The sequence below is a fragment of the Oncorhynchus kisutch genome, linkage group LG17 (assembly GCF_002021735.2).
Source record: "Oncorhynchus kisutch isolate 150728-3 linkage group LG17, Okis_V2, whole genome shotgun sequence".
NCBI classification, from domain to species: Eukaryota; Metazoa; Chordata; class Actinopteri; order Salmoniformes; family Salmonidae; genus Oncorhynchus; species Oncorhynchus kisutch.
In genome coordinates, this window is record NC_034190.2 from 26,991,174 (window position 1) to 26,997,125 (window position 5,952).

At 43.8% G+C, this 5,952-nt stretch overlaps 1 long non-coding RNA gene across 1 annotated transcript; it reads left to right on the plus strand.

The window, feature by feature from the left end:
* The first annotated feature begins 299 nt into the window (after positions 1-299).
* LOC116354378 (uncharacterized) lies at positions 300-1,213 on the plus strand. The gene is made up of 2 exons (XR_004203572.1): positions 300-961; positions 1,143-1,213. It is a non-coding gene; the product is annotated as an uncharacterized LOC116354378 (long non-coding RNA).
* The last annotated feature ends 4,739 nt before the right edge of the window (positions 1,214-5,952 follow it).

Below are 5,952 nucleotides of genomic sequence, written 5' to 3' on the forward strand. Positions count from 1 at the left end.
TCAGTAGATATGAAACACTTATATTTAAATGAAGTTCTACAGAACCCACAGAGGAGACAAACGCAATAGCTGCCAGCTCGCTAACTTGGCTGCTTTTACACAGAGCAATTCAGATCCTTTAGAAGTCTTTTGACCTTCAATCAATCTTTTCAAACCTCTTTTTCAGAGCAGATCTGATTGTCAAAAGACTAATTAGTGAAAAACAAGATCAGAATTGTGCTGCCTGTGTAAACGCTGCCTTACTGCCTTGAGTTGTTGATATATCAGCTGAGTGTATATTTATAGCCTGAACAGCCAGTTGTCTCTGACCTTGATTGCAACACCAAGTCACTGTGGTGTCATAACGTTAACCAAGGTGGAATTTCAACATACAGCCAGAATCTCCTTGCAAAACCTGCCCAAGGAAGTACGGACAAATGTCTGCTCAGTGGGGGAGCTACCAGCCCAGCTCTGCCAGTAGTGGGCCAGTCTCCAGCCTCTTCAGTTCTACCCAGGCTGCCAGTTCTTCAACATTCATCCAGAATGCTCCTGCCACAGCCCAGAAGCCAAGTGGCTTTAAACCTGTCCCCAGTCAACGCTATCAGCCCAGCTATTTGTTCAATGCAGTGAAGTCCAACACTAGCTCTGCCAGACGTCCCACCCAGAGCCTCTTGTCTAGCAGCTATGGCCCTACCCAGAGCAGGACCAGCAGTGCCAGCTCGATCAACCTCGCCGCTTTGCCCTGACCATCATGCACAGCATCCCAGAATTGTACGGCGGATCTACAATCCACCGGCTCAAAGACCCTACTCGGTAGGAGTAGTGCCTCCCCTAGCCACTCAACCCAGCTCTTCAAGTGTCAGCAAGCCACAGCCAAACCACTATCTGCCAAGCAGAAAGGCCCTAGCACAACCTAAATTGAGTCCAGAGCTTTAGGGGAGTCCAGAACATGATGAAGTGGGATCTGTAGCCACCAGTTGAGGTGAGATTTCAGTTTCTCTATTTTTATGCCATTTGGGCTGTTTAGGTTTACATAGGCAGTTCATTGATCTTTTTGCGATTGGCTTAGTCAAAAGATCAGAATTTGGCTGCCTGTGTAAATGCAGCCTTGGCACCTGTCTTTGCTTTCATGTATGCTTGTTACTAATCTTTTTGTCTTCTAGGTGCTGTGACCTGGAAGTGTTGTCAGGACTTCTCTACTTCAATTGTTTTAAATAAAATTTACTAATACATATTAGTCTTTATCTATTTTTCAATTGTTTTCAGACAAATGTTGTGAATGCCTTCAAAGGGATGTCAGTGTTGTGGTAGTTAGGTTGCTTCTTCCAGTAGAAGAAAGTTGGCCTCTGGCATTTGACAGGATCTTTTGCATCACTGGACCTCTGCAATCAATGAGCCTGAATCAGAGTTTTGGGCCTGATGCCCTTAATATTAATGGTGACTCTAATGCACTTGCTTTCTATCTCACTAAACCCTCCTGAAAGTTCTCTGAAGTATTTCATTAACCCCCCCCCCCTCTCCAAAATAGTAATGAATGTTTTTTTCCAAATGACAAACTACTTGTCACATACGCTGACTACAAGTGTGAATTTTGCATAATGTGTACTTGCAAGCCCCTTTCATTTATTAAAATGAATTTTTCAAGCAGTCTTAAAGCTTGAGATGCCATTAGCTGTTGAGGAGCCTTTGGTCCTAGACCTGGCAATCTGGAACCGCTTACCGTGCAGAAGTTTAACTTGGACTGCAACCGATCAGGATGCTCTTGATGGTGGCTGCTGTAAACCTTCTGGGGACCCATGCCAATTCTGTTAGTCTCTTGGGGGGGGGGTGTAGTCGTACCCTCTTCACGACTGTCTTGGTATGTTGACCCTTGAGAGTTCATTGGCGACGTGGACACCAAGGTACTTAACTCTCGACCTGCTCCATTACAGGCCCGTTAATGGGGGCTTGTTCGGCCCCGCTTTATCCTGTAGTCCACGATCAGCTACTTAGTCTTGCTCAAGTTGAGGGAGAGGTGTTTCTGGTACCACTTTGCCAGTTCTCTGACCTCCCGAAAGGCCCGTCTCGTCGGTATCAGGCCAAACATTCCTGTTACTGAGCTCAGCTCCATGTTTCAAATGAGCAGGAGTCAATCTGATGGGGATCATACTGTCCCCTGCTGGAAGTGTGTGAGCAGGAGGAGCCAGTGTGTGCCATCAGGCCCCCTATCCATGATGAGGATATCTGTCACAATGTCACACTTTCACCCTCACGTCTTATCAGACACATGGCACTGCTAACCAGCCTGGATTCAGATAGTATTAAAATCATTCCATGTCTTCAGCTGTGCTTGGCTCAGTGGAACTAATAAAATATTCCCAAAAGTACAAACCCAGATCCCAGTCTGCCTAGATTCAGAATGTTCCCTTGGGTTTTAGATGTTATAATATTGTTGACACATTTGTCTTTTACACTGAGGTGAATGACTAAGGCACACCAGTTTGTCACAGTAAAATAAACAGAGAGAGAGAGCATCACCTCGCATGCATTGACCATCCATGTGTGGTGGCTCAAATCAAAGATGCTATTTCCTGCCAGAGGAAGTGGAGGCACAGACATCATTTTTTAGGAGCTGTTTCCTTTCCTCTCTTTTTCCATAATGCCTGGCAACATTCATAAAGAAAATAAAGAGAAAAATAACGTTCACGCAGAATACAGAAATGTAAATAAAATATACAAATAAATCTTTCATTGGCATCAGCAGAAACTATCTTGTTGACAGGACCTTTAGACAGAGGGTAGATTTGCAGGAAGAGGAGAAAGGTGTCTTAAATCATACTGAAAATGAGTTCTATTAATCAACAAAGGATGGAGGTGACTCTTCTGTTCTCTCTAATGGGAGACAACACTCTCTTCTCTATTCGTCAGGCCATTCAACAATCTGCTTCACCCATGATATTTCATCATAAGCATACAACGTACATCTCTCTCTCACACACACTTTCAATTGAATTCAAAGGGCTTTATTGGCATGGGAAACATATGTTTACACTGCCAAAGCAAATGGAATAGACAATAAACAAAAGGAAATAAACAATTCTTTCTAATTTGCATTCATTTCCTGCAGGTCAGAAATGTTCTGGTCTGGTGTTCTACTTGTTATTTCATTTTATTTTACATTTATTAATTAAGCAAGTCAGTTAAGAACAAATTCTTATTTACAATGATGGCCTACCCCAGCCAAACACTCCCCTAACCCGGACGACGCTGGGCCAATTGTGTTTACTAATACCACAACTAATAGGTAATGCTGGGGCTGGGGCTTTCTGCTTGGCAGGTGCAGTGTGGTTTGGCTGTGGCTTGCTGACACTTGAAGAGCTGGGTTTGGAGTGGCTAGGGGAGGAGGCACTACTTCGAGACGACAGACACAAGCTCCACCGTAGTATTCGGAGATGTTGTGGATGGTGGCCAGGGCGAAGCGTTGAGGGGTGGTGGGGGTGCCACTGCTAGTCCCACACTGGGTAAGGCCATAGCTTCTAGAGGAGAGGCTTTGGGTAGGGCCGCCGGCAGACCTAGGGTTGGACTTCACATACCTTAAGGGAACATTTTGACATTTGCCATATGGTTAGTGAGAAAGTCCACTTTGCAAATGTACGGTCCCTTACTAGACGTCCGACAACATTTCTAAAATTGGCGGACAGCGTCGGGCCGTGCAGCAGGGCCGGATCTTCCAGTAAGTCATCAAACGAAGTCTCTCGGACATTCGGTTTTCGTTTAATAAAACTTTCACATTTTGGTCATTTTTCCACTGTCCCGGTAAATACCACAAGAGGGCGAGTAGAATCATATTGCAAATGTACAAAACATCACCAATCACGACATGGCCTTATCTCCTAAATGGAAAAGACTTCGAAGACGAAACTTGGTGAGCATAGGTTTGGCATAATGGGCAGTTGGCCCCGAACAAGATGGCGTCCAGGCCTCCACGGGATTAAAGGTCAAAAATGAAAATAGAGCAATAATTTCTACACTTCACATCAAAGTAAATGAACCTACGGTGTCAATAAAAAAAGAACCAGCCATTTATCTATCGTAATTTAAGAGAAATCGTACAATGTCAAATTGTTTTTTTTCTTCTTTTTAAGTTACAGATCCAGTTGCAGCTTGTTCAGACAAATCTTTTTGAATTGTGTTTCCGAGCTATGCGAGATTTCTGTGATTTTCTGTGATTTTCTGAATTAACACACACTCATTCAACCCTCTGTAAATAAGTCAGTTCTTAACATAAAGACTTAAAACTCAATATTATATAAGTGCCTACCCCAAGGAGGATATGTGTTTACTTTCAGCTTCCTGCGTAAACCGGAAGTGCCGTAAAATGTTGTCATAGGTGCTGTTTCGAAGGGTTAAAAAGGTCTGATCTTTTCAAAACTTCATATTGGTTATTAGGCAACCCTCATGAACTGTAAATCAGTCATTTCTCCCAACAGATGTCAAAGAAAAGCTCTGTCACACACACACGCAGCAAGGATGGAGTGACAAAGTGCGGTGCTTAAAGACACTCAGAGCCTGCAATGGCATTACCATAATCTCTAGGCTGTGCCGAGTTCAACAAGATGCCCCGCTAGACCGTAGCTTGCTCGGTCTGAGCTCATAATGAAGCCTGGCCCTAAATTGCAGAGGCTTTTGGGTGACTGCGGGAGAACAGTTAGGGTTAGAAGCACAATTCTACCTTGGGAACATTCCTGAGGTCCTCCCGATCGGTGCAAGCCTAAACTTGACCATGTGGCATTAACCCTTAAAAGTTAAAAGAAGGTGTTTACGTCAAACAGTTTTCAATGACTTCTCTCCCCATAGTAATACATTGCCTGCACCACTAAATTCAACCTGAAGCCCATGTGGGTTATGAATGTCTTATGAACCTGTCTTCCATGACAATCCATCAGGCCACTATGAGGACTACCTGTGTTGATTCTAAGCTTCCTGGAGCAACCGGAAGTGGTTAAAATCACCCCAAAATTGTCTTGCCATACCCAACCTGCAGTTTGTGAGAAATAGTGCATTCAACCCTGTGTAAATCAGTCAGTTCTTAATGTATAGACTTAAAACTCAGGATTCTGTAAAAGCCTACTCAAATGAGGATATGTGTTTACTTTTAGCTTCCTGTGCCAGCCAGAAGTGCCTTTAATTGGGGTCACAGTGTCTGTTTCGAAGCATTACAAAAGTCACATCTTTCCAAAACTTCATATGTGTGACTAGGTAATCCTCATGAACTGTAAATCAGTCATTCCTCCCAACAGATGTCAATGAAAAGCTCTCTCACACTGACACACACACACACACACACACACACACACACACACACACACACACACACACACACACACACACACACACCACACACACACACACACACACACACACACACACACACACACACACACACACACACACAGCAAGGATGGAGTGACAAAGTGCGGTGCTTAAAACACACAGAGCCTGCGGTGGCATTTCCATATTCTCAATGCACAGTGCATTTGCAACATGATTCAACAGTGAAAAAAATTCACCAAATGGACGTGATGAAATCAACACAACGAGCGATGGAGAGGAACCACTATCACTGCCCGGCCATCCCGAGTTCATAAGGCCAGTCAATTTAGCATTTCTGCAGTATTTTTGAGCATGACAAATTTGCGATGGTAAATGCCCATTGAAACATGGGCATCACAAATTTGTGATGGTAAATGCACATTGAAACATACTGCAAATGCACAGCCGTGCACCTGGTGATTGGAAAAATGGTTTTTAATGCCATTACGGGGTAGCAAGGGGTCCACGGTTGGGTAGGGGGCACCCCCCACCCGTGCTCCTTGTCATTTTGGACGTTTAAAAAAAAATCATTAAAAAACAACAGTCCCACTTCTCCCTCATCATACATGACAAATAGACCATCTAGGTTGATTCAAGGCTTAACATAGTGCTATATATTAT